General features: G+C 39.3%; 1 long non-coding RNA gene across 11 annotated transcripts in view; it reads left to right on the top strand.

Annotated features, from left to right (window-relative positions):
* The window catches only part of LOC120304210, a 65554-nt gene that overhangs the window by 25893 nt on the left and 12937 nt on the right, over positions 1-26724 (top strand). For 6 of the 11 annotated variants that reach the window (XR_005555667.1, XR_005555668.1, XR_005555669.1 and 3 more), the window contains 3 exons: positions 1082-3267; positions 5612-5851; positions 7243-9724. This is a non-coding gene — a long non-coding RNA (uncharacterized LOC120304210). Of the gene's footprint in view, positions 1-1081; positions 3268-5611; positions 5852-7242; positions 9725-16620; positions 16760-17140; positions 17286-18294; positions 18391-26724 lie in introns of those variants that run through there. The other 5 variants (XR_005555670.1, XR_005555674.1, XR_005555671.1 and 2 more) reach the window with 5 other exon arrangements.

The raw sequence follows: 26724 nt of genomic DNA, 5'->3' as shown, positions 1-26724 counted from the left end.
TAGTCATGAAAAGTGGCTGGGTGATTTGGGGCCAATCCCTCTCTCCCAGCCCAGCCTACCTTACAAAGTTGTTGTTGTGGGAAAAAAATAGGAGGAGGAGGAGAAATTACTACCTAGTAGGTAGACACTGGCTTGAGTTACTTATAAAGTAATAAAGACAGGATAAAAAGAATCAAATATATAAAAATAAAACCACTTTTCTGATTTCTTTCAAAGCAAACTCTCTAGAAAGGCTGCATTCTGAAACCATCTCACCTTTTGGATGGACAGGGTGCTCCTAACTGTGTCTGAATATTGACTTGGCTCTGTTGCTCTTTATGGTAACCAGTTTGCACCTAAAATAAAGGCACCACCCTGCTTGCCTTGGCAGTGTTACTCTTGAGCATTATGGGCTTGATGTGCTGTAAATCTTTATTATCAGCTTCAGTCCTAACCTTTGGGCTGTCATCAGTGCAAATCAAGCAGTCGCTTCCAGGCCAGGTAATTAATTTAAGTGGCATAAGTAGGTGCCTGGATTACCCTTCCATTTGAGGAGTGTCAGCAGAAAACAAGACAGTCATAAAAATAATTCAATTGCCAAACACACTAAAAAAAACAAAAACCCAAATCTACCTAAGGCCACATTCTCTTCTCAGCCACACTATCTTTGCAGTGGAATAACCTCACCAGCTTGGTTCGGCTTCTTCCTTTTTCTACACTAAGTCTGTGCATAAACTTGAGAGAAGCCAAAGAACTTGCCTTTTTCAACCTGGTGCTCCCCAGATGTTCTAGATCATGGGTATCCAACCTGGGCAACTTTAAGACCTGTGGACTTCAAGTCCCAGAATTCCCTAGCTAGCATTTACAAAATTTATAAAACTGACAATTTTTATTTATGGTAAGTTTTCTAATGGATCCAAACATGGAACATAACTTTCCCCCCTTCACAGTGTCATGCATGCAATAGATTTTTTTTGTTGAGTAAATTGCCCCATGACCTTAAGGTCCTTCTATCACTCATATGGGAGTGTGGGTGTTATGTTTGCCTGTTTTATCTTGTAAGTGTTATCTCTGAGTGGATATTTATTTTTTTTTCTCATAGGATTCAAGTTCCTTCTTATACTGTCATAAATGCAAGCAAAAGCTGGAGACAATTGCCATCATTTGCCTACTCTTTGGTCCATAAAGATTTTGGCAAGCAAAACTAGAGTAGGTCACCAGGTCTTTCTCCAAAAACCATAAACAAAGAAGTCCTAGACCGAACCTCACCAAAAATATCACCCAAAGCCAAAATAGTCAAACAGAGGTTGTCATACTTTGGTCATGAGAGTTGACACACTCGAAAAGTCAGTCATGCTGGGAGTGATCAGCAGAAAAAGAAGAAGGGCTGCCTTAGTACCCGATGGCTGGACACTATAAAAGATGACACCGGGATGACCATGGCGGATCTGAAGGAGACGGTGCAAGACAGAGGGATATGGAGAGTGCTGATCTATAGAGTGGCCAAGGTCAGATGCAGCTGAATGGCTGACAGTGCCTACTCTTTCCACTTGATCTCTTTTTACAATTGCCAAACAATGTCACAACATGACTTGAAATTCACGATTGCACACATATTCACACACTTTAACCTGTTTTGAAGACCTAATGCCGATGCTGGACACCCTTTGGGCTCTTCAGATGTTATTCTGGGATAACTTACATTAAAAAGAAGAAGATTGAAAATAAGAACACCTTAATTTCCCCATGTTCTCCTTACTCACTCCTTATATTACTCCCTTTCTTTGAGGTGCTTCTGACACTGTTCATGAGAAGAAGCAACATCTGTCAAAACTGTGTCAGAAAAAACGTGGGAGAAAGGAATAGAAATCTGACACACTGATTGATGAAATCATGCTGCAGAAACATGATCTAATGGCAGCAGTGGTCCTTTGATCATAAAATCATAAGCGCTAAAAGGGATCTTTACCATAATCTATTTGAACTTCCTGATCTATGGAGTATCAGCAAACAATTTTAGCTGGTTGTTCACTTGTTTGTTCAATTTACATCTCACCTCTATTACTCCAGGTGGCTTACAAAGATATCAGGACCGAACAACCTGGAAAGTAATCAGAAAGATAACAAAAAATCATTAAAAAAGCTTTGAGAACAATAACCATTATTAAAAAAAAACCATTAAAAACATTAAGTGGATTCAAAAACGATAGGGGGAAAAGTGCTACACTGGATATACAAATGGAATCAGCTGACTCTTCACATTCTAACCGAAGAGGCGGGAACTGACAGCCACAGCAGGATGAAGAATTTTGTGAGAAGCAACAAAGGAAGAATGAAATAATGAAATGGTGCTTCTATTGTGAAGGCTCGCTTGAAGCTCACAAAGCTCAGAGGGCAGCTATGTTGAGCAAAACCATCATTTCCCCATTTGTCTTGAGGCCATTCCATGCAAAACGGTGCTGCTAGGAACAACAACTGCTTATGAATCAAAAGAGAGGAATTTACTGAGAAGGTGTCAGCAGTAGCTCATGTCAACGTTAATTAAGTGAAGGTTTTCAGCAAGGAGAATGCTTCTGCTTGTTGGCTCCTTAGGCAGATCAGAAAGTGAAAATGGCACTTGTTAATTCTCCTGAACACAGTCTGATCGAGCATCTCGCTGTACAAATATAAATAATGATGGTATATCTAGTGCTGGAAGTTGTTTCTGTCATACTTCCTAACAACTGTGGTTATGAGAAAGTCCCTGGAGGGCACCAAGTTAGAGCAAGTGGTTTTCTCCAGAAACCAGGGACTGTACAAGATGGCTTGGCTCCCATTGGGACTAGACTTATGAAGCAAACATAGCTTCATAATCAAGTTTACTGCCAGCTCTTCTGTTTCTGAATACAAGCATTCAAGTCTACATCTTGAAAGATATAAACTTTTTGCCAGTTGGCTGATACTAAAGAAAACTTGACGTTACTCAAAATTACTTGCTACTGAAAGAATAGCTCTACTCGACTGGAAACCTTTCTTCAGAGACTATGTCTCAAAGGTGCTTTTCCCCTGCCCGCCCCCCCGAAAAAAAGGCAACTGGATTGTTTTTTTCCTTGAGAAAGACGTTTTGCATCTCATCTAAGAAGCTTCATTGGTTCTGATGAAGCTTTTTGGATGAGAAGTGAAATGTCTTCAAGGGAAAGCAAAGTCCAGTTGCCTTTTGAAAAAAAGCATCTTTGTGACAACTGTGACCTGGATGACAGAGAACCTCCACAGACATTCAGAGATGATGCTTTGGAAATCACATGAGAAGTAAGCAGAAGAGATGCTTTCTCAATCTTGTGTTTTACTTTAGTCCATATCCCATTTAACTGAACTAGATTTGATACTCAAGTATCATATTTTGCTTTATTCTCTTTTTCTTTATTTGGCTATTGCATATAATCTTTGTTGCTTTACAATATTTTACTGATAACATTGGTGGTCGGATAATTTATTCTGCATTGTTTCCTACCAGTTCTCATTCAATCTGATGAAAGAGTATTTCCTTTAGAATCTTTTTCAAGGCACAAATTAATTCTGGTAACATTATTTTATCATTGATTTATGCATTTACTTAGTCATGAAGTGACTAGGGAGAATTTGAGAAGGTCCCTGTCTTTTATTATGCACCACTTTTTTTTGGTAGTCACAAACTCAGTTTCATCCCATTGTTGTTGTTAATTGTGATGTTGTGTCCAACCCATCGTGACCCCATGGACAACATTCCTCCATACCTTCCTGTCCTCTACCATCTTCTGGAGTCCATTTAAGCTCATGCCTACTGCTTCAGTGACTCCATCCAGTCACCTCATTCTCTGTCGTCCCCTTCTTCTATTGCCCTCAATCTTTCCCAGCATTAGGCCCTTCTCCAGTGAGTCCTTCCTTCTCATTAGGTGGCCAAAGTATTTGAGTTTCAACTTCAGGATCTGGCCTTCTAAAGAGCAGTCGGGGTTGATCTCTTCTAGGACTGACCGGTTTGAACGCCTTGCAGTCCAAGGGACTCGCAGGAGTCTTCTCCAGCACCATAGTTCAAAGGCCTCAATTCTTTTGCGCTCAGCCTTTCTTATGGTCCAACTTTCACAGCCATACATTGCAACTGGGAAAATCATGGCCTGGACTATGCGCACTTTTGTTGGCAGGGTGATGTCTCTGCTTTTTAGAATGCTGTCTAGATTTGCCATAGCTTTCCTCCCCAGGAGCAAGCGTCTTTTAATTTCTTGGCTGCAGTCCCCATCTGAGGTGATCTTGGAGCCCAGAAAAATAAAATCTGTCACTACCTCCATTTCTTCCCCATCTATTTGCCAGGAATTGAGAGGGCCGGATGCCATGATTTTGGTTTTCTTAATGTTGAGTTTCAAGCCAACTTTTGTACTCTCCTTCTTCACCTGCATCAAGATGCTCTTTAGTTCCTCTTCACTTTCTGCCAATAGAGTGGTATCATCTGCATATCTTAGGTTGTTGATATTTCTCCCGGCAATCTTGATTCCAACTTTTGATTCATCTAACCCTGCCTTTCTCATGATGTGCTCTCCATATAAGTTAAATAGGCAGGGCGACGGAATCCAGCCTTGCCAGACTCCTTTCCCAATTTTGAACCAATCAGTGGTTCCGTGTCCAGTTCTCACTGTTGCTTCATGAGCCTCATATAGGTTTCTCAAGAGACAAATATGATGGTCTGGTACTCCCATCTCTTTAAGAACTTGCCACAATTTGTTGTGATCCATACAATCAAAGGCTTTATCATAGTCAATGAAGCAGAAGTAGATTTTTTTTGGAACTCCCTAGCTTTCTCCATGATCCAGCGTATGTTGGCAATTTGATCTCTAGTTCCTCTGACCCTTCGAAATCCTGCCTGTACTTCTGGTAGTTCTTGATCCACATACTGCTGGAGTCTAGCTTGTAGGATTTTAAGCATAACTTTACTAGCATGTGAAATGAGTGCAAAGGTGTGATAGTTTGAACATTCTTTGGCATTGCCTTTCTTTGGAATTGGAATATAAACTGACCTTTTCCAATCCTGTGGCCACTGTGGAGTTTTCCAAATTTGCTGGCAAATTGAGTGTAGCACTTTTACTGCCTCGTCTTTTAAGATTTTGAATAGCTCAGCTGGAATACTGTCACCTCCACTAGCTTTGTTGTTGCTCAGATTTCCTAAGGCTCATTTCACTTCACATTCTAGGATCCCATATTTTGGTTCAAAGAAGATAAGATAAAATGATAAGATAAACAAGACAATTCTTCTAATGGGACTTTTTTTTTTAAAAGTAGGAATGAAATTGTTAACACTAACTCACGCCATTGAGAAATTACAGATTCAGGTGTGAATCAATTGTTTTGGGAACAATAACATATTACAGAATTTTATGAGATGATTTTTGTACATTGGGTCGGTTGGTTACTTGAATAGAAAGCAAAAATGAGATGGTTTTGTCTTGGCTGAGACCAAGTACCTTCGTTTTCCCAAGACGTTTAAGAACTTACCTTAGATGTGTGATGACAAGGGCATTGACATGATCTGCGCAATGGGGAATGTGGAAGAATGATTTTGCAGGAGCTGGAGAAAGGAAGAAATAGAAAAAGCCAGAAATTGACTTTCCAATTGCATCTTCCTTAGGTCAGATCTGGATGGTGGTGCCTGAAGCAATCAAACGGCCAGACTTATTTTTGCAAATAGAGAGAGACTAAAGTTGACTCAATGGCAGCGTTTCCTCCAATGCAGCAGATATTGTGTCAATCTTGGTGCCTGAATTGTAGACCTCTGTTGGGATCTAGTTGCTTCATGCAACACAGCATAGAACATAACCAATCCTCAGTTTGATATCAACGAAAGTGAAAGCTTCTAGATGAAGCACAGGTGAATATTGCTTATCTCAGGGTATTCCCATAGAGATAAGTGCCTTTATATAATGTGGGAAATGTGGGTGCTATTGCATTTTAATGTGGCGGCATATAATACCAACTCACTTATTATACCTTTGCACCAGGGGCAAGAGAAGGATTAACACATGTATGAGCAATGGAAATAATACTGAGTGGCTGAAAGATTGATGATTTAAGACCAATTAATATTTATTTTAGGGCTTGTTTTTTTTACAGCAGGGAAAATATCAAAAAGATTAATTATTTATTGAATCGCTGAATCTGCAGAGACACCCCAAAACCCTAAAGAAGGGGAAAAGGAGAATTAAAATATTTGTCACTCAGTACTTGGCAAGATAATCCCTTCAGTAATCCAAGCTCATGTTTTGATAACATCCTTGGCTCTAAGGTCAACTTAAAATATAATCAGGAAAAAATATTAAAAGCAGTTAGGCAGAGGAGGAGTGGAAAAATACGGGCGGTATTGATTTATTGTTTTCTTACAGTGGGGACGAGAGGCTGGCTCAAGGTCCTTAAAAAGGCCAGCTTGCCTTGCACTTCTAATAGAAGTTGCCAATGTGGGCAATTCATTTGCTATACTCAGCAGCCCAATTTATCTATTTCTCAGGAATTTACAAGGGAGTGATAAAAGAATAATCCCATCAAACCAGAATGAAAGCAGTTAGAGTCAGGAAGGGGGAGGAGGAGGAGGAGAGGAGGAGGAGGAGGAGGAGCAGAAAAAAAGGAGAAGAAGGAGGAAGAGGAGAAAAGAGGAGGAGGAGGAGGAGAAAAAAGGACAAGGAGGAGGAGGAGAAAAAAGAAGAAGGAGGAGGATGAAGAGGAGAAAAAGAAGGAGGAGGAGGAAGAGGAGGAGGAGGAGAAAAAAGAAGGTGAAGAAGAAAAAGGAGGAGGAGGAGGAAGAGGAGGAGGAGGAGGAGAAAAAGGAGGAGGAGGAGGAGGAGAAAAAATGAGGACAAGGAGGAGGAGGAGAAGGAGGAGGAGGAGGAAGAGGAGAAGGAAGAGGAGGAGGTGGAGGAGAAAAAAGAAGGTGAAGAAGAAAAAGGAGGAGGAGGAGAAAAAGGAGAAGGAGGAGGAGGAGGAAGGAGAAAGAGAAGGAGAAGAAGATGACAACATTCGCGCGCGCGCGCGCGCGCGCACACATGCATTGTTTATCTACATATCTTCCCAGAGGGGTCAAAAGGACAATGCTGACTGTCTTTGCATATCTTTCAACAGGCAATGTAATAAATATTACCTAGGAGATATTTTATTTGCCTTATAATTACAGCACCACCTTCCCCCTGAAGAAACAGACAGTGCTAGCTAAGCACCTTATTAATTTGCATAATTAAGGAAACTTCTGTTCTCTCTACATTCCGGTTCCAGGCTATTGTTTTCCTGCATGACCCTTACAGAAATAGAGCTCAATCAAGTGAGCTTTGCAAAGAGCTGCACTATCTTTCCTGTTCCTTTCCTGATGATCACTGGAGAAGCTCACATAAGAAAAGGCTGATCTTGGATCAATTCACTGGTGTGGTACTGTGCTCTTCTTCTTTCTCCAGAGTAAACACAGGGGATCCATAGCCTTCAGTATGACATCCATCACATGGCAATTTATTGGCCATGCTCATCAGGGCTACTCTGAGATAGAATTAAGGAGGAGCACAACTTACACCTTGTTTTTGATGTTCTGGTGGATCAGACCAACATTTTATTCAGCCTGGCATCTTGTTCCCAGATAAAGCAGGGCATGAGACAATTAATTCCTTATCCCCCAGACACTGCAGCCTAGTGGTGTCCTATGTATGCCCCTGGAGGTAGCCTATCAACCTGGCAATTGGTAGCCATAAATGGATTTATCCTCCATAAGCAAAATGTCTCTTGATAACTTAAATCTCAGTGGTCCTTCTGTTTATTAAATTAACTATGGATCGTTCAGTGTTCCCATCCCTGCTGTAAGGGATGGAAGCTTCTATTTTATTATTTTTTTTGTCACCCTTACCAAATCACAATTTGAAGAAGTGCAGAGGAGTTGTGGGAAAAAAAATTGCATTTCATCTCATCTCACTCCGTCCTTCTTAAAATCTACTCCCTGGTCACCCCCTCTCCCTAAGACAAAACACATCCCTTCCTTCAGTAGATTGCAAGTTGGAGAAAAGTAGATGGAATATGGGAGGACAACTTGGGTGTGAGGAAGCTCCAGGCCGAGGATGACTTAACGACTGTATCTTTTTTAAAAAAAGACTTGGATGGGGATTCTTTCCAGTTAGAAGTAGGATCTTATGTAACTATCAAGTCATATTTTATGTTAAGAATTGATCTCAATGTATGCAGCATGACTCCAGTTACAGATGTGATTCTGTTCTTAACTCCATTAACCAGGTACCTGAACAGCAATAACGAATCGGTAGTACAACAATATCATCAGGCAATCTTGAGAGATCACAAGCAGGAGGAGTAGACTGGTTATACCCTTGTGATAACCATGGGATGGGTTGCAGACCAAGTGTCTGCTCCCATTACAGCAAATCACCCTTCTTTGGCAAACTCACAAATTATACAAATTTTAGTGACATCTCTTGATTTCAGGGGTCTGCTTAGGATTTTATCAGCCAATGGGTGAATCTCCAAAGAAGCAAGTGCCTACAAGAAGCGACTGGCACACAAACACTTGACTCAAGTTAGTGCTACAAGCTCAGTCAAGCTTCCAAAGACTTGACTGAGCAGGTTTGAACGAAGACAAGGAACTCGGCTCAAGTGCTATGTTTAGAACATTTATTTGCCTTCCCAGGAAGATAGGCTGAGCTGTATCCAAAGGCTGATCTTCTGATTCTAGTGAGCAGATTGGCACAATCCTAAGCCAAAAATGGGGGCAAAGAACCTACTTCTCAGGATGGTTAAGCAGGAGATGATGATTATATTGTTCTATGGAGGACTTTGTTTTAATGAGTTTGATTTAATGGAAGCTCAAACTGATTAGTCAGCAAGAGCCAGATTTAATCAGGGGTGGCAAATTTTAACTGATGGTTTTGCATGCTCAATTGGTTTAAGCAACAATGTTGAGAGCTTTGGTTACTGGTAATTGTTTCTGAAAAGCTGTTAGTTTGACCTTTGTATTAACTCTGATAAAATACTGGTTCTCTTAAAGCTCCCTTACTCGCAGGTATATGTAGCCGGAACCCCTGAACTGTGTTTTATCTCTGTCTGGCAATTGGTAACTGAGTCTTATGCATTAGAAAGACATCAAGATAAGGAATGTGAAGCTACAGAAACAAGGCAGAATGATGGCCCTCTGTAATTATTTTTTAAAAAAATATATTTTATTAATTTTTTACAATTTCAATCTTTAATGCTTCATGAACAGAGGGTTGTCTGCGTTCATATATTCAAAGCAATCAATAACAATTAATTTCTACAATTAATCCATATGTTGGTAATATATTTCTTGATCCTCTCTTCTTCCAATAATAATCTCTTTTTATCTACTTTAAACAAATATAGTTCTTAATATTTTCAGTACATACCAAGTTGAATGTAAACGTTTTTTTGTTTTTACGCATATGATAACATCAACATATAACATATTTTCTAATCAGCTTATGTTTCTATTATATTTATAAAAATCATCTCAAAGTCATTCTGTGTCCGGTTCAAACTTTTTATTAAAGTTTGGTCCTTCCCCCTGGAAGCAGGCGATAGATCATAAACTGGGCTCTTATGGGCTCTCTTCGATATTCTTAATGTCCCTAGGCCAGTGATGGCGAACCTTTTAGAGACCGAGTGCCCAAACTGCAATCCAAAACCCACTTATGCATCAGTCGAGTGCCGGGTGGGTGTGGCCCATTGGGTGGGCGTGGCTATGGTGGCAACGGCGGATTGGGTGGGACTAAAAAGTTCAATCAATCAATTCCAACTTTGCAAGATCTTTTTTCTTTCCCGTGAGAAGTTGAAATTAACCTTTGAACCTTTTTTTTTTTTGTACACGGCGGCGGAGGCCTAAAGCGAAAAGGTTTTATAATACCCAGCTGAAGGCCTAGGACTGGGGCAACGGTGCGCGTGCCCACAGAGAAGACTCTGAGTGCCGCCTCTGGCACCCGTGCCATAGGTTTGCCACCACTGCCCTAGGCTTTGACCAAGCAAAGCGAATAATATCCAATAGAATAAAGGACATGGAGTTCCAAGAAGAACTAAATAGGTTGCCTTGCCACAGTAGGGATAGAATCAAACAGGGTGTGTGGGAATCGGCAAGATATTTGAATAATCTGACCTTCCCAAAACAAATAATAGCTTTTTTCAGAGCCAGATTTAACATTCTTCCCTCAGCACTCCTCCAGGGCAGGTATAAGAGAACACCAATAGCAGAACGGGTATGTATATGTGGTAAAGAAGAAGTCAAAGACATCTCATATGTTTTATTGTACTGTGAGTTATACCAAGTTTATAGGACAGCGTATATTCTCCCTTTATTAGAGAGATTGCCGGGGAGGGCAGACAATTTTTATGTAGGCTTTCTCCTCCAAGACTCAAACCCTTCTATCACACATGCAGTGGCAAAATACTGTGTTGCAGCAATGTCCACAAGAAAAAATTGGTTACAGATTTATAGTCGTCAACTTGTGCCAATTTTTTGGAGATAATGTTTGGAACATTATATTTACTCACACATTAATCGGCTGTCCACTCACGTAAATTAGGGAGTGACCCTAACATTTTGAGAACATGTATTTTCTTAACAGGGATGTTATTATTTACTATTAATGTTAGTACTATTTTTTTTATTATTATTATTATTTAATATATTGTAAAAAGTGATGGCTATTGCTGGTCTACAACCGTAATAAAGTTTATTATTATTATTAAAGCTTGGTTTCCCCTCAGTATTCAGACCACTCTTATCAGCCATACTTTTCTCAAAATTCTCGGTAATTATTCAAGTAATATCCTAGCAGTGCAAAACATGGAGGAGCGCTAGATGTCTTAGTGCACCTAGTATCTTGGACAACTTGAATTCTTTTTCTAGGAACAAAGTAAGAAAAATAATAGGTTCTCATGCTTTAATATCTTAAACCCCACTGAGTACAGGTGATCCTTGACTTACGACCACAATTTCTGTGGCTATGTCAGAAATTTTCTTACCACATTGGTTAAGTGAATCACTGCACTTGTTAAGTTAGTGGCATAGTTGTTAAGTGAACGCAACTTTCACATGGACTTTGCTTCTCAGAAGTTCGCAAAAGGTGATCACATGACCCCGGGATGCTGCAACCGTCGTAAATGTGAACCAGTTGTCAAGCAACTGAATGTAAACCGCCTGGCCCTGGGGTTGCTGCAACAGTCCTAAGTGTGAAAAATGGTCATAAGTCCCATTTTTCAGTGGTGTTGTAACTTCAGAGGGTCACTAAATGTAACTCGAGAACTACCTGTATTTCTTCAGCAGCACATAAAAAGACATGAGCTGGAAGTCAGTCGTCTTATTTAGAAGAAGAAGAATTTTAAGTCGGTGCCTGGAGGTGATTTCGCAAGGTTGATCTGTAATGTACTCAATTATGGAGGCTTATTTTATTTCAGGAAAGTGCAGGTGGTGAGTTACACCTTATCACAGGTGCTTTTCCAATTAGCTCTGTGTTTTCTAGGTGAATGTGTGGCCAGAAGCCAAACGTCTTTGCCACTAGCAACAGACAAAATCCAAACTAATCCAAGGACTCATCTTGTTTCTGATTAGAACACCTCTCCCTCCCCCCCCCTCTTTTTATATTTTATTACACATGGAAGGATCTACGCCTGCCTGGAAACAAATAAACAAACATAAAAGAGGCACACACATCGCATTAGGCAGCTTCAATTCATTTGGAGTCTACTTTTTTTTTAAAAAAATAAAAAATAAAAATCATGCTTCCCAGCAGCTGCAATTCAATTTCAACTCAAGCTGTTTATCAGCTTTGGGCAAGAAACCATTCCTATCTCGATTCTCTATCTGCTAAATGTTTTCTTTGACTAATCAGTATCTACATAATGAATGATATTATGCAACCGTTGCAGACAAGTAGCTTTCAGTTCTTAATTGGAGACAACTGATCATATTCTGTAAAATGAGGCAAGCCTACTTGTGAAATGTACCAGATTGACAAGGCATCATATAGGCAGAAATTATGCAAGTTCTACCGATTACTATCATCTTACCAACATTTGTCAGCAACTCTATTGTTGCTAATTTAAGGGCAAAGGAGATGCTAGAAATGGATTTTTGTCTTAGCTTAATGTGGCTAGGGGGTGTTAAATTCAAATAATAATGCTTATAAACTCTTCTCTATTGCTCTGAGATGGCCTAATTCAACAGATGGAATAATTGCGTGGGGTGTTAAAGATAAAAAGATAACAGCATGTTTTACAAAAACATCTAGGATCAGGCATTCTGTGACTTCAAATACTATCCACAAACTTGCTGTGATAACACTATTGGACGTACTTGTCCTAGCAGTATATCTAAACAACTGAATTCAAGATATGCCAGGGAGAGGCAGACAGACAATGTTTAAGTCTACTGTGTTTGCTGCAAGAGGGAATGGAAAGACAGAGGTCCTATGTCAGGACCTATGGAGGAAACTTGGCTGTTGAACTCCTGTCCATAACAGTCTCACTCAATATGACCGATGGTTAATTGCCAAAGGTTTAGCATAGCCATAGGTCCTCCCCTCTTGCGCTGTATCAGGGGTCTCCAACCTTGGCAACTTTACAATTTGTGGACTTCAGTCTCCCAAAGTTAATTTTCTGAACTTCAATGTTTTTTCTTTTAGAATATACAAAATGTGGTTATCAATACCATTCTCTCTCTTTTTTTTCCTTACTAGGCTGCTATTGTTCAAATAAATTCAAACTACAATTGACCTAAACTTGGCTGGTCAACCGGTCATGTTTATTTGACCGGTTCAACACCAACTGGTTCAAAACTTACACTTTTTTTTAACACCTGCCCTTCAGCTTGACCCCAACTGTTTAAGATTCCTATCTAGCCTTGAGAAGCTGTTCCATCACAGCTTTTTGGGTAGCTTTCATTGCATCTGCAAAAGCATGGGTGATTTCTTTGATTTTGCCTTCAATGGTATTATTCATTGTGGGGCTACGGGTGACTAACTGAACTATCCTGCTCCCAAAATACTGACTCAGAAGACCTGCTGAATGCCAGCCTTCATAATCTTTCACTAAAATGCAAAAGGATAAACAGCATCAAACTTTTCCATAATCCTAGGAGTTTCAACTTGCTTGTGGTTTTCTGATGGAATAAAAATATTGACATACCATTGACAAGCTTCTCCTTGCTTAACTGATGGCTCTATCCAAAGAATATCTAACATCCACACTAAATACAGAGAGCACCCAGCACATTGATTCAAATGGAGCAAAACACACATACATTATTCTCTATTTATATCATCCCTGCTTAAATCCCTTTACATCTGCCAAGATCATGATATTTTTCTCTTTCCATTAGTCAACTGCTTCTTAGGTATGATCATAAAAACTGGTATGTTAGATCAGACCAGAGATTTATTTAACCCAGTATTTAATTTCTTTCCATGGTCAGCTCTGGGTCCAGAATAGCCAACAGGCAAGGGATGATATTTCATGCCTTGTTATTTTGGTAATAACTAGAAGGTAAGGAGTGATGAATCATTAGAAGAAAAAAATCAGCAAGTGGCTGTCATTCAATGGTTTATTGTCATACAGTAATTCAACCTAAATAAATATGAAGTGATTCATGATTTCAAATTAGTTTTAATTTCCCTATGAAATCAGGACCAATTATCTCTTCTGTCTAAAAGCTGTCATCTCTGAGGCTCTGGAAGACAACCGGTAAATTTCTCATCCTGTTCTGATAAATTTGAGGACTGATAGAAAGTCTGCAAATATCACAACATATGGACAGAGGGCACAATAGTTCCATACAGAAATCTCGATGTCCTAATGCAACCAGAAAGAGGGGAAAAAAAACCCCAACAAAATGAACAAACTAATTATGAACTTGAAAGCAAATGATTGGAAAAAACAAAATTGTTTGTTCTCTAACAACATTTTATGTAAGTTACGCCGACCTTAAACATAAAAATAGTAGGTGAGTTGCCATGGCTAATATTCAGTATTTCCTCCATGGCTAATATTCAGTATTTCCTCCATGAATTTGTACACTTTGGACTCATTAGTTTCAGGATATTAGAGCCAACATTTTCAAAAAACAATCTAAACCAGGGATTCCCATCACGTGATGAAGTACGGTAATTCATCTTTTAAGATGAAGACTTTATCTCTCTGATTTCAATGCCCAATATTAATATTGTACAGACTGAACATTATATCAGCCACTGTGCAATACCTTGCATTCTCATATCAATTAAAAGTAAATACATTTCTGCAGAAGGAGGACAGGTTCATAAAGTCTCCCAAAAGGAAGCTTAAAATAAGGCAAAAATTAGACATTTTCATGTTTGAACACCAATTTCCACAGTGCTTCTTGTTTCTAGGATGTTTCAGAAAGATCAGTTATCAGATGTTTCAGTTTACCCAGGATAAAGGCCTCTATTCAGTTATTTAATATATTCACCTGCTTCAACAATTGCTGTGATGTTATAAGTTTGAATTAATTAGTATTTGCAAAGAATTTTTAATGCTGTCTGGGAGACTAGTTAAATTGCAAAGTGTTATTGCAAAGCTATTATTGGCACAGGAAAGAACCACAGCAAGTGTCTTTATTTTGCATCTCATTATTATCCAAGAATACTCTTTCCCAATTGTGTTCTCATTTTTTTTTTCACAAACAAAGCAGGGTGCTTAGTGGGCTCTTTCCACATATGATTAATAAAACTAGGAGTGTTATTCCAAATTGCAAGTGATAATTGGGAGGCCGTGCCTCATTTGGCTTGCTGTAAGATCAGCACTTTAGAGCAGAAACTTTTTTTTCCCAACAAAGAGGCAACCAGTGCGCTAAGAGACATAACTTTTCAAATTAAACCAAGAGGAAGAAATAAAAATGCTGTCATCAAAGTCATGAAAGAACATTTGTGAATGCATTTCTGCACACTGGTAGTTCTTGATTTGACGGGTCCTTGGCGCTCTCTGAGCTTGCTTGTTTTCTTGCAGGCGTTTCATTACTCAACTAGGCAACATCATCAGTACTACACAGGAGTGGGGTATATGGAGTGAAACAGGAGGAGGAGCAGGAGGAGGAGTGTGAGTTTTTTGGTGCTATCTGAGCTTCCTTGTTTTCTTGCAACTAGCTAACATCATCAATGCTAGTCTGATGATTAGCTAGCACTGATGATATTACTTAGTTTGGGTAATGAATCATCTGCAAGAAAACAGGCAAGCTCAGAAAGCACCAAGGACCCCCTCATGTCAATCCTGAGCTACAAATATTGTCCTTCAATAAAGTTCTTGACTGATGATCATCTAGCACTGATGATGTTATCTAGTTGGGTAATGAAATGTCTGCAAGAAAACAACCAAGCACCAGAGAGCACAGTTCTTAAATGAGTCACGCCCGATTTTATGAGCTTTTTGCCAGAGCCGTTAAGCAGTCACCACAGCAAAGCGAACCGTGAGGTCGTTAAGCCAACTTGGCTTCCCCAAGTGACTTTGTTGGCTGGAAGCTGGCGGGGAAGGTTGCAGAAGGTGATCCCATGGTTCAGTAAAATCACCCTAAGCACACGGCTGTTGCCAAGCACCTGGGTTTTGACCCTGCAGTCGTGGGTATGCTCCGAAGGGTGTGACCACCCATCATAAATCACTTTTTTTCAGTGCCTTTGGAACTTCAAATGAAGTTCTAAGTTGTAAGTTGAGGACTGTAAAGAAAAAGTCCATGACCCACAGATTGTTGATGGCTTTCAGTTCCTGAATTCAACAGCATGGGGGTTGAGAGGGTACAAGGAAATAATGTAAACAGAGTTTTTTTTAAAATACTAATACATCAAAGGCTGCATTCCCCTCCTCTTCCTTTTACAAAAAGCTTGTGTTTAACAGAAACCCGTGGAATGTTCACCTTTTTCTCACCCAATACTTACAATATGAGCAGCAAAAACATAAGCAGGGAGAGCGAAAGTGAGGTGGGACTACGTCTCCTCAATGTCTCCTCTTCATCCCAGCCAGCCTATTAAGACACTGAACAGAGATGATAACAGGCACTCAAGAAAAATGTTTATTTGCCCCTCTCTCGTGGGCACACAAAACCTGATATTCCTTCTAGTAAAATTACACATATTCCACAGAGTCCTGACAGTCATTTTCAGAAAAAACATACATGCAAAGCTTGGTTGTTCTTACCTGACAAGAGTTCAACAGAAATGAGAAGACTGCAATGACCTATGACAGCTTTTAAGTGAGTCACATCGAATTTTACGACCATCGGTGCCACTTTTGCTAAGCAAGTCCCTGCAGTTGTTAAGGGAATCATTCACCTGTTAAGCAAATAAAAATAAAGTAGAAACTTACAATCGGGGGGGGGGCGGTTTTTGGGCACTCAGTCTCTAAAAGGTTCGCCATCACTGCACTAGGCTTATTATTCATTGGTTGTAAAGCTGTGAGTGACCAGTCAATGGCAGCAAAGAGTTGGGTTTATAGTACCTCTTTGCTGTCCCCTAGTGAAGGTCTGAGATTGTGGCTTTGATCTGTAGAAAGTGGAACACGTGGATGGAAAAGTGCACAGAATTATTATGACAAATACGCAAAAGTTCATAGTGTTATCACAACAAATGTGCTGTGTCTTTTTCTCTCTAGGGTTGCCATGTTCATTTTGTAAGATTGCACTGGCCTTCAGTCCTGTGCTCCAGGTTCTCCTGCTCAGCCAAGTATCAGAAAAAGCCACGGTGCCTAAAATTCGGTGTTCAACCTAAAGGGAATTCAAAATTAACAAAAAGTAATAATCAAGATATCTTGCTAATGCTTTGTGGGGGGGGGGACTAGGAATTGCTTTCTTTGTTTTTTCAAGACAGACTGCATGCTTTTGACAGGAACAGGATTATATTAGTATTTTCTCCATAAATGCCACACAGCACAATTGTCCATTAGCCGATGATAGACTTAAGGAAAAACATTCACTAAAGCAACCTGCTAATTTTGTTAATTCTCAAATTGTCTTGGTATTTTTTTTTTCCAGTGCTTTGGGCATGGGATGATAATGCACTACAAGGAGATTTCATTTTATGCAAAGTGTAATCCACCTTGAGTGATATATAATTGATATTTAATTAGCACATGACATAACTAAAAACTAATTTCCTCTCTATCTCTTTTCCAGGCTAGAATTCTAAAGGTTGGGAGAATTCCAGAGGAAAGGTAAAGACTGGGAGAATTCCACAAAAACACTGGAGGCCAAGCCGTCCCCAAATGGATCCCTGGGGCTTACAGCAATATTAAAAAAAATACTGCATGGGCCACCTGAGGTGTGAAGCTTTTAAGTCTGAGATCCCATGATTCCTTCCAAGGTTCATTTGCCTACTGTTAGATCAGTGGTTCTCAACCTTTTTAATGCCGCGACCCCCAACCGGTCGTAAGTCGAGGACTACTCAACTGGTGCAGCACCGTTTGCAGAATGGGACTTTTGGCGGGCTCAGCAGGGCAGAGACAGCCTGGACAATTCCTATTGGCTTTTGAAAGCCAATAGAATTAGACTCTATTCAAGAGAGTCTATTCTATTGGCTTTCAAAAGCCAATAGAATAAAAGGGAGTAGCACAGCTAAGGAAAAGGGGGAAAAAAAAGGCAGACTGCGTTGTTTGGCGACCCCCGTGAAATGGTCGTTCGACCCCAAATGGGGTCCCGACCCACAGGTTGAGAACCACTGTGTTAGATATTCCCAACTTCAGATGCAGATTTTACTCCTAACTACTTCTGTTTTTCTGTTGTTGTTGTTCTTCTTCTTCTTCTTCTTCTTCTTCTTCTTCTTCTTCTTCTTCTTCTTCTTCTTCTTCTTCTTCTTCTTCTTCTTCTTCTTCTTCTTCTTCTTCTTCTTCTTCTTCTTCTTCTCCTTCTCCTTCTCCTTCTCCTTCTCCTTCTCCTTCTCCTCCTCCTACTCCTACTCCTACTCCTACTCCTACTTCTACTTCTACTTCTACTTCTCCTTGATTAGGAACCACTTGTTGTTTACCATTAGCTTGTTTGTCCAAGTTGCTTGTTCCTTGATTGGAATATTCTGTATTGTTTGATTGTTGATCTAGTGTTAATTTTGGTGTAAACAACGGACTAATCAAGGAACCACCAAGAACACTCCCACCAACACTGATAGGACAAACTACCAGTATCTAGGCAGAGTTCAAATCCCACTCCCAACCAAGAAAACAACCAAGATCAGAGAATACCAAGGACCCCCACAGTTCAACCCTGAATATTCTCTTGTATTGCTATCCCATGTAGGTTTATTCTATAGTAATTGCATACTTATTACTTTCGCCCAGGAAATTGGTGATGGATTTGCATCCTATTAATTCCTTCTTGACATCCAAGAGACACTGCAAAAAAAGAAGGCTGATGACACCCTTTCTGCAACACAAGTGAGGATGCCTTCTTTAAATCCAGATTTTATACAATGCACTGGCTTGTTAAATCAGGATGATATGTACTGTACCTTGAGGAGCTGTCCTGAAATCCTAACCAGTTCTTCTTTCCATCATATCAGCATGTTCTTGCTATGTTATTGAATTGCACCAGTTCAGATTCTAAGACAATGAAGTTTCTAAAACCCAGGAGAGTTAAAAACATAGATTGAAATAACTTTTTTATTAAAAGGACAATGAGACCATTCAGATAAATTTCATGGAAATTATCGATGATTTCCATTGATGGAAATCTAATCAGACAGGTTCTACTAAGAATGGGTTTCTGATCAGTTCAATAGAGGTCCAGGACTCATGATTTTATGAGTTGTCCAAATTCAGGGCTGTATCAGTACCACTGCTACTACTAGGAGTGGTCCTGTCCTGCTTCACTCCTTCTGTAGACCACCACTGGAAGTTATAGAATTGCCAATTCCCCCTCCCCCAAAAATGGGGGCAAGAGAGAGAGAACACTGAGGAAATATCCTTTACAGTTATTTTATCCTGCTTCCTTTACCTAGGCTAGCAGATCTAGTGTATCAAAAGACAAGATGGCCACTTGAATTTCAGTATTTCTGCTACTAGCTACTGGTCACCTAGATTTTTGTAGGTTCTGGAAACCATGCCTCACCTGCAATAGCTGCTAATAAAAGTTTTTACTGATATATCTCAAAGGAAAAAAACTAAGATGGGTGGCTGGATAAGCCTCTTGCTTCATAAAAGTGGTAAGATCATGTGGAGTGGAATTGAATTCTGAAGGAGCAAATCAGCAAGTCACCACCACAGGGTAAAACTACCCTATGTTTAGGATCTCTGTTGGGGTGTTTATGTGTGTCTCTCTGTGTTACAAAAGTCCCTGATTGTAATAATCTACTATGATTTCTAGACAAAAGATCTTTCTACAGCTCTTGATGAACAATCAACACAGCCCTTAGTTCCCAGTGGCTCTTTACATTGTGTAGCTGTAATTTGCTACCCAATTTATGCACCATCACTAATCCCCAAATATTCATTTACACTAATTAAAAGCCTTGACACTTAATGCCTGGTGCATGTTCTCACTTAGCTTTATGAATTTTCATTTAATGGTTTGTTAGTCTCGATTTATAATTTCATCCTGGAAGGTCCCAGTTAATTCCTGCTAGAGACCAAGCCAAAAGTTTCAGTGGAATAATGTTTCTATATTCCATTGTTTATTTCCTTTTTCCTCCCAGTTAACGGCTAGTAATTCACCACTGGTTTTATTTATTTTGATCATTGCACAATTTTTATGGGCTTTCTGTGCAATCTCATCATATTTTGATATGGATAGGACATAGGCGTAGGCATAGGCAATGTGGTTGACAACACAGAGAATCAAGTAGCATGAAGTAGCTGGAGGTTGAGCTAGGATGGACTACTTAAGATTCAGTTTTGGAACTTAATGTTGGGCTGCAATGTAGGAGTAAAAAGTAAAGTTTCTGTTGAGTCAAGCTTAACTCCTTTGACTTTGTGAATACATCTCTATAATCATTTGTTATTTTCTTGGATGCTTCTCCACTGCCTAATCTAGTCCATATCTCAGTATTTCCATCCAAATATCAGCTTTGACCCTGCTTATCTTTTGACTAATTCAAAGTTAGCCAAATGCTGCTAAGTATACAAAGTGCCAACTGGAGCTGGATCCTTCTGTTGGGATTGCGTATTTGTGATCACACCCAGAATAATGAGACCGTTTCACTGGATCAGAATTTTATATCACTTTAACATGACAAAATGAGAAGAATTATCTTGCACATGGAGAAACAATAGGACAGCAGATTTGTCAAAAGAGGGAATAGGCAGATCCCATCCTAAAGAAAGGAGAGGGCAAATTATTACTTAGGGCAGAGAAGTAAATACAGAGTTAGGATTTCTCTATCTTAACTCATTATCGCTCAAAGGCAAGCAAGTTGTAGAACAGCTCAGACATTCCTAGTTATATCTCAACATGGAGCATTAGGATTATTTATGAGCTTGTTATGTTAAAGTGATATAAAATTCTGATCCAATATCACAGGTCTGGTCTCATTATTCTGGGTGTGATCACAAATATAGTTACCCAATCCCAACAAAATCCAACATTTTCTGCCTCTCTCTTTATCATTTACTCATCCATAAGAGGTATGCCTAAATTCCAATCCTGTTCCTTTGTGATCAGCTTGCTCAAAATGGTATATTTGTAGATCTCCAGCAAAGGGCAACATTTAGTGTGGTTGACATTAATCAATAAATCCCTATCTCCGGGTCACTTGAGAATTAAATATTTCTTCAAAAAATCAGCCGAAGACAAAGAGCGGTTGTTGATTATTTCCCAGTGTGCTTTTCACAGACATCAAAATGAAGAGATTTTAAGGTGAAATACAGTTCTCTTTGTGCTTTCTTAAAACACAATTTGATTGTTTTCTTAAGTAATCCCATTACTTTTTACTCTGTTGGACTTTAGGAAGTTGAAAATGTTCACATATTGTCTGATGCCTGGCAGTTCTCTCTGAATTACAGGCATGAAGCCAAAACCAACCTGATATAAATCTTTCAGGAACTTTACAATGTCACATACTTATGCAAATCTTTGAAATGTTGATAGCAACTGGCTCTACAACAAACTAAAGTTTTCAATTAGACATAGCTTACCAAGCAGGTTGAGAAACTGCATCAATGTGCATATAAGTGTGTGTGTGTGTGTGTGTGTGTGTGTGTGTGTGTGTGTGTGTGAGAGAGAGAGAGAGAGAGAGAGAGAGATATTGTACTGGAAAAGTAACCCCACACTATAAGAGTGCCATGCTATCTATTGTTATAATGAAGATGTTCAATTTTATGTTTTGCAGTGATCTTCAGTAAAAATTGAATGGCCATGGTTTGTGCCCTAGGGTCTAGGAGAACCAAACTTTCAGGAAAATTCTTGAATATTCAAGCTGTCGATGAATAGCTGGCTTATAGTGGGCTTAAATAACGATTAGCAGAGTAGATTTTGATTGGATTTAGGCAAAAACATCTTGATAATAAGAGCAGATTCTCAAAGGCAGGCCTGGCCCTACAACACCCTAGATTTGAAGCAGCCACTTTAGCCAGTGGACTACCAGGGACAAATTCTGTGTGGAACAAATTGTTTCACTGTTCCTAAGTGACGTAGCAGTTTAGAGAGAATTGCCTCCCTTGCTGGCCACTTCAAATGTGTCCCTCAGAGTTACAGATGTGAAGGTAGCTAAAGCATCTATCTACTTTTTGGGCACCTCATGATGGGTTGTCTTGAAGAACTTCTCAGAGTAATACCAACTGAATAACAGAATAACAAAGTTGGAAGGGGCCTTAGAGGTCTTCTAGTTCAATCCCCTATACCATTTCAGACAAATGGATGTCCAGTCTCTTCTAAATGGAACACCCACAACTTTTGAAGGCAAGCTGTTCCACTGGTTAATTGTTCTCACTGTCAGGAAATTTCTCCTTAATGCTAGGTTGCTTCTCTCCTTGATTAGTTTTTATCCATTGCTTCTCGTCTTGCCTTCTAATGCTTTGGAAAATAGGTTGACCCCTCTTCTTTGTGGCAGTCCCTCAAATATTAGATCTGCTATCATGCCGTTCCACATTATGAGTACCACATAAGCTGGATGGATGATGATGCGAAGACCACTGAGACAATGATGTGTGAGGGAAAAAAAACTTTCTTCTGCTTCCCCTACCAATTCTTTTTGGACTGCCTCTTCTCAATGAGTTGGCATCACTTGTTAAATCTAATGGCCTCTCCATGTTTTGGTCTACAACAGTCAAAATCTCAGACACCCAATAGACCAACGTCTCCAACATGCTCCATAGTCCAACAGATGAAAAGCACCTAAGCTTGGAAGTTTGTCTGCTCCTGTCTGGAGGTGAGCAAAGATGTTACTGTCACATTCACACTTTTAAGGGCATGTGAAGAAAAATCTTTCAGGGGCACGCCTAAGCCACATGATGTGGAAGTGGCCTCAGGGAGAAATTAGGGACAAATTGGGATCAAGACGAACACTGATCTGTGCTGGGTTATACAGAAGAGGTGGAGTACCGTCACAATGTGGCTGCATTAAATCATGAGATTAAAAATAAATAAATGACTGAAGTATGTCCTGTGAGCTTGTCTAAGCAAGGGCCAGCCATGCTGAGAGACAGCCTCTTTCCCCACCTGGTGGAAACTGCCCTGGGGGACCTTCCCAGTGTACAATTACTTAACTGGGGAACATTGCACAAGTTAATATAGTTCATTCCTGTAAGGAGATTCCAGATGAACATTCAAAGAGGTGAAAAGGGAAGCCCCACCCAGACATTTTTTTTAATTATTATTTTTTGCAATGAGCTTAAATGAAAATTGAGTGACAATGAATTGTGCCCCAGGAGGTCAGAGCACCCAGGAAAATTCTTGAATATTCAGGGTGTTGATGAATAAGCAGGCATATAGAACAGCTATATACATAGCCCTCTTTCTGCTTCCTCTTTGTGTTGCAAGTTGGAAGGCTAATAAAAGGAAGAAATATGGATCCCATGCAGCTGGGCCTGAGTGGGAAATCTGAAGGGGCTTTAGAAAAGAAGAAAGTGCCAGGCCTTTGCCCAATGCACAAATTGTTCATTTAACGTGCCATTTTTTTTTATTCTGAGACAATTAGCAGTTCACCTTGCCCTGTGGTTTGCTTTCATTGGTTTCCATGTATTTCCTCTTTCTATTAATCCCTAATATTGCGGCTATCTTTTATTTACCCCATTGAAGAGCTGTGTAATCCATAATTGCATGCTCACACATAATAAGAATAATAACAACTTCAATTATTGTACTGAAGGGCTACGTGATTCATGAGAAGAAGCTATAGGAGTCATTGTTTACATCAATTAGCAACGTTTTATCGATATACAGATGAAGTGCTGTGTTTGTTGGCTTGAGATGTTTCTAGCCATCTTGGATGAATTCACCACCTGTGACCTCCTTGGAAGGTTCCAAAATATTCTGCTCATACACTCTGCATTACACACAGAGCCTTGAGGAAGACAATCCAGTAGTTGTAAGATAACCACTGCCTATTTACCAATAGTCCTCAACTAACAACTGTAACTGGGACTAGAATTTCCATTGCTAAACAAGGCGCTCGTTAAGTGAGTCACACCCAAGTTTACAACCTTTTTGCGGCAGTTGTGTAGCAAATCATTGCAGCTGTTCAGTAAATCTGGCTTCCCCCATTGACTTTTGTTGTGGGAAGCCAATTGGAGGGTCACACATGGTGATCACATGACCCTGGGATGCTGCAACCATTATAACTACATGCCTGTTGCCAAGCACCCATATTTTGATTATGTGACCTTAGATTTGCTGCGATGGTTGTAAAACATGAGCAAGGGTTATAAGACATTTTGTTTAAAGTGCTGTTGTAATGTCAAGCAGTCACTTAAGAAATGATTGTGAGTTGAGGGCTACCCATAGTTCTGCAAGTATTTTTGAGGATTAGCAATAGCAATAGCACTTAGATTTATATACCGCTTCACTGTGCTTTATAGCCCTCTCTAAGCGGTTTACAGCCTGTTGCCCCCAACAATCTGGGTCCTCATTTTACCAACTTTGGAAGGATGGAAGGCTGAGTCAATCTTGAGCCGGTGAGACTTGAACTGTTGAATTGCTGACCAAACTATTAGGACCAAATTATTTAAAAGATCACTTGTACTCCTACACATCCACCCAAATTTGGAGATAAACCAAGATTTTGCTATCAGATTGGTGGGAATAAGAGACAGGAGTCTGAGAAATCTCCCTCATGTGGATCTTCATTGTTATTTGTTGTTATTCATCTGCATGTTGTCTTGAAAAAACATTTTGTTCCATTTCATATTTTACTGACTTTCCATGTAAGGTGATATGTTAGCTCTTGTTAGCTACCTATCCTTTCAAGGATCTGATGTACTTAACGTTGATTGGATTCTTAATATTACATATTTTATTGGTTTGCATCCAGAGATAATCAAATTTGAATGAATAGGCATTGAGCCAGTCATGATTAATTTATATTTCATCAATGTCAATGGATTTACGCTAAGTATGACTCAATCAAGAACCAAGTGAATGCGTCTTAACTTTTTTCAAGTTGCCTTAAAGATATTTAAAGAAGAACTATACTAAATAAGAATGTTTCACTAATTCCATTGAGATATGTTTTGAGGGGGGAAAAAGAACAACAGAATTAATAACAGCTGAGTATATCTGAATACTTCATTAAATCAATGTCTGCTTGACAGAGCGTAGAACATTAATCACGTCTTCAAAATAGTTAATGAATCAAGTAATTGACTTCAGTTTGGAAACCTGAATTGAGAGCTGATGCCCAGGGCTAGGGATGTTGCTGAAAGAATTTTAACTCTATCTTCTATATTATATCTGCAAGAAATTCTGTCTCAAAATTTTCCAAAGCGACTTTAAATGCTCTAAATGTCTGGGGAACAATTGCTGCCAAAGACTAACCCACCTATCCTCTGCAAAATAATAGGCTGATTCCCAGCCTGTATACTATCATCTGAGCAACATCTGGCAGATGTTGCTGAATTCAGTTCCTTGCACCATTCATCACTGGCCATTCTGGCTTAGACTATCTGGGAATGGAAAGTCAAAAGAAATTGGAGAGCCATAAGTAATATACTCATGCATTATCTATCTATCTATCTATCTATCTATCTATCTATCTATCTATCTATCTATCTATCTATCTATCTATCTATCTATCTAATTTACATGGACATGTAAATTTCCATGTAAGTTAGAGAACTCAGGACATACCCAAAACCCATTCTTATTATTTGCATTGCTGCAGATTAGGCTGAAACTTTCTGAACCTTCAAGAACCATCCCATAAACTGTAAAACTCCAGTGTATGAGACACTAATGCCTTCTCCTCTGGATATGAAAGGATTTAGATTTGAAATATACAATATAGGAGAGACAGCATTAGGCATATCCAAATGTCAAAAGTTAAACTTCAGCATGAATAGAGGAAAATACATAATTGTTTTGAGTCTTTCTGCTCACGTATGCAATGGCTATTTTAAAATTCTTAATATTTTAAGACAACAGCATTACTAACTTTAATAAAGGAGAATATTTGTAGCTCAGGGTGGAAATGACGGGTCCTTGGGCTCTCTGAGCTTGGAGCTTGGAGCCCTCATTACTACCTTTGGACATGAAACAGGCAAGGAAATTTTATCCGTGATTAGCCCACCTCTGATCTGTAAATAGTAAGGCAAATAATATGGAGCAAAATCTTGGCATACATTTTAATTGGTGTTAAGTGGCCTGTGGTTTCTGTCCTGTTGCTTTAAAGGAATCAATTGGTCAGTGATTCATAGAATAAGCCATACAATCACAAACTATTTTATGGTTTTACTTTCCCTCCAGATGTTTCAAGAGCTCATCAGAAATTAAAGGGTCTTTCACTCACTTGCTTTGTGTTTTTACATTATCTTTCTTGGCTCCAAGAGAGATTGATTGCTCTTTTCTCGTCTCTTTTAAACGTTTCTTTCCTTAATGATCCTGAAACGTTTGACTGACAGAACACTGATTAAAAAAGAGTTGCATTTTCATGAACCATTCAAGACCAGCCTTTTTAATCAGGGTTTCTATGCCTAAGGGAGTGGAGTTTTGGCTTGAATCTGACTTGAAATTTGATCAGCACAGATTTGGAATGTAGAACTTAATATGGGGGATACCAAAAGTCAACGCTGAACTGGTAGCCATAAAGTGATAGGAGAACAGAATGAGTGGTGAAAGGAAGCAGACATTGAAAGATGTGAAGTATATGATAAACAGTGTGAAGGCACCAGTGTCCCAAAGCTTTAGTTAGTGTCCTTGATTGCATATTTCAGGACAAAGTCTCTTGAATTGAACTTGATTCCGGAATAGTTATTATAGTAACATGTTCATGTTGGATTTTTGACAATAAGGAAATAATTTGCTTTCCTTTGGGATATTTCTTTAACTTTGCAGTCAAGTTGATAGCTATAGATTTCCCTGGTGGTCATCCATACAAGAACTAACCATTGGCCCATCTGGAGATGACCATGACCTATGGAAAGTGATGACTTGAAGTCTAAGGAAGATAAACAGGAAATAGTTTTCATTAGCCACATTTCCTTCTTTTTTTTTTGCTTGTCTCACATCTGTAATTTCCTTTGGTTACTATTTCTTAATCTTCTCTCTGGTTTTGGCATACAATTGCTGAGCACAAAAGGAATAGTGAAATGGGTACTTTAAAAATGTTTGTTGCAAGATTCATG

Source organism: Crotalus tigris, unplaced genomic scaffold (assembly GCF_016545835.1).
Source record: "Crotalus tigris isolate CLP2741 ecotype Arizona unplaced genomic scaffold, ASM1654583v1 scf7180000017631.5181431, whole genome shotgun sequence".
NCBI lineage: Eukaryota > Metazoa > Chordata > Lepidosauria > Squamata > Viperidae > Crotalus > Crotalus tigris.
This window is presented reverse-complemented; position numbering and strand designations above follow the sequence as displayed.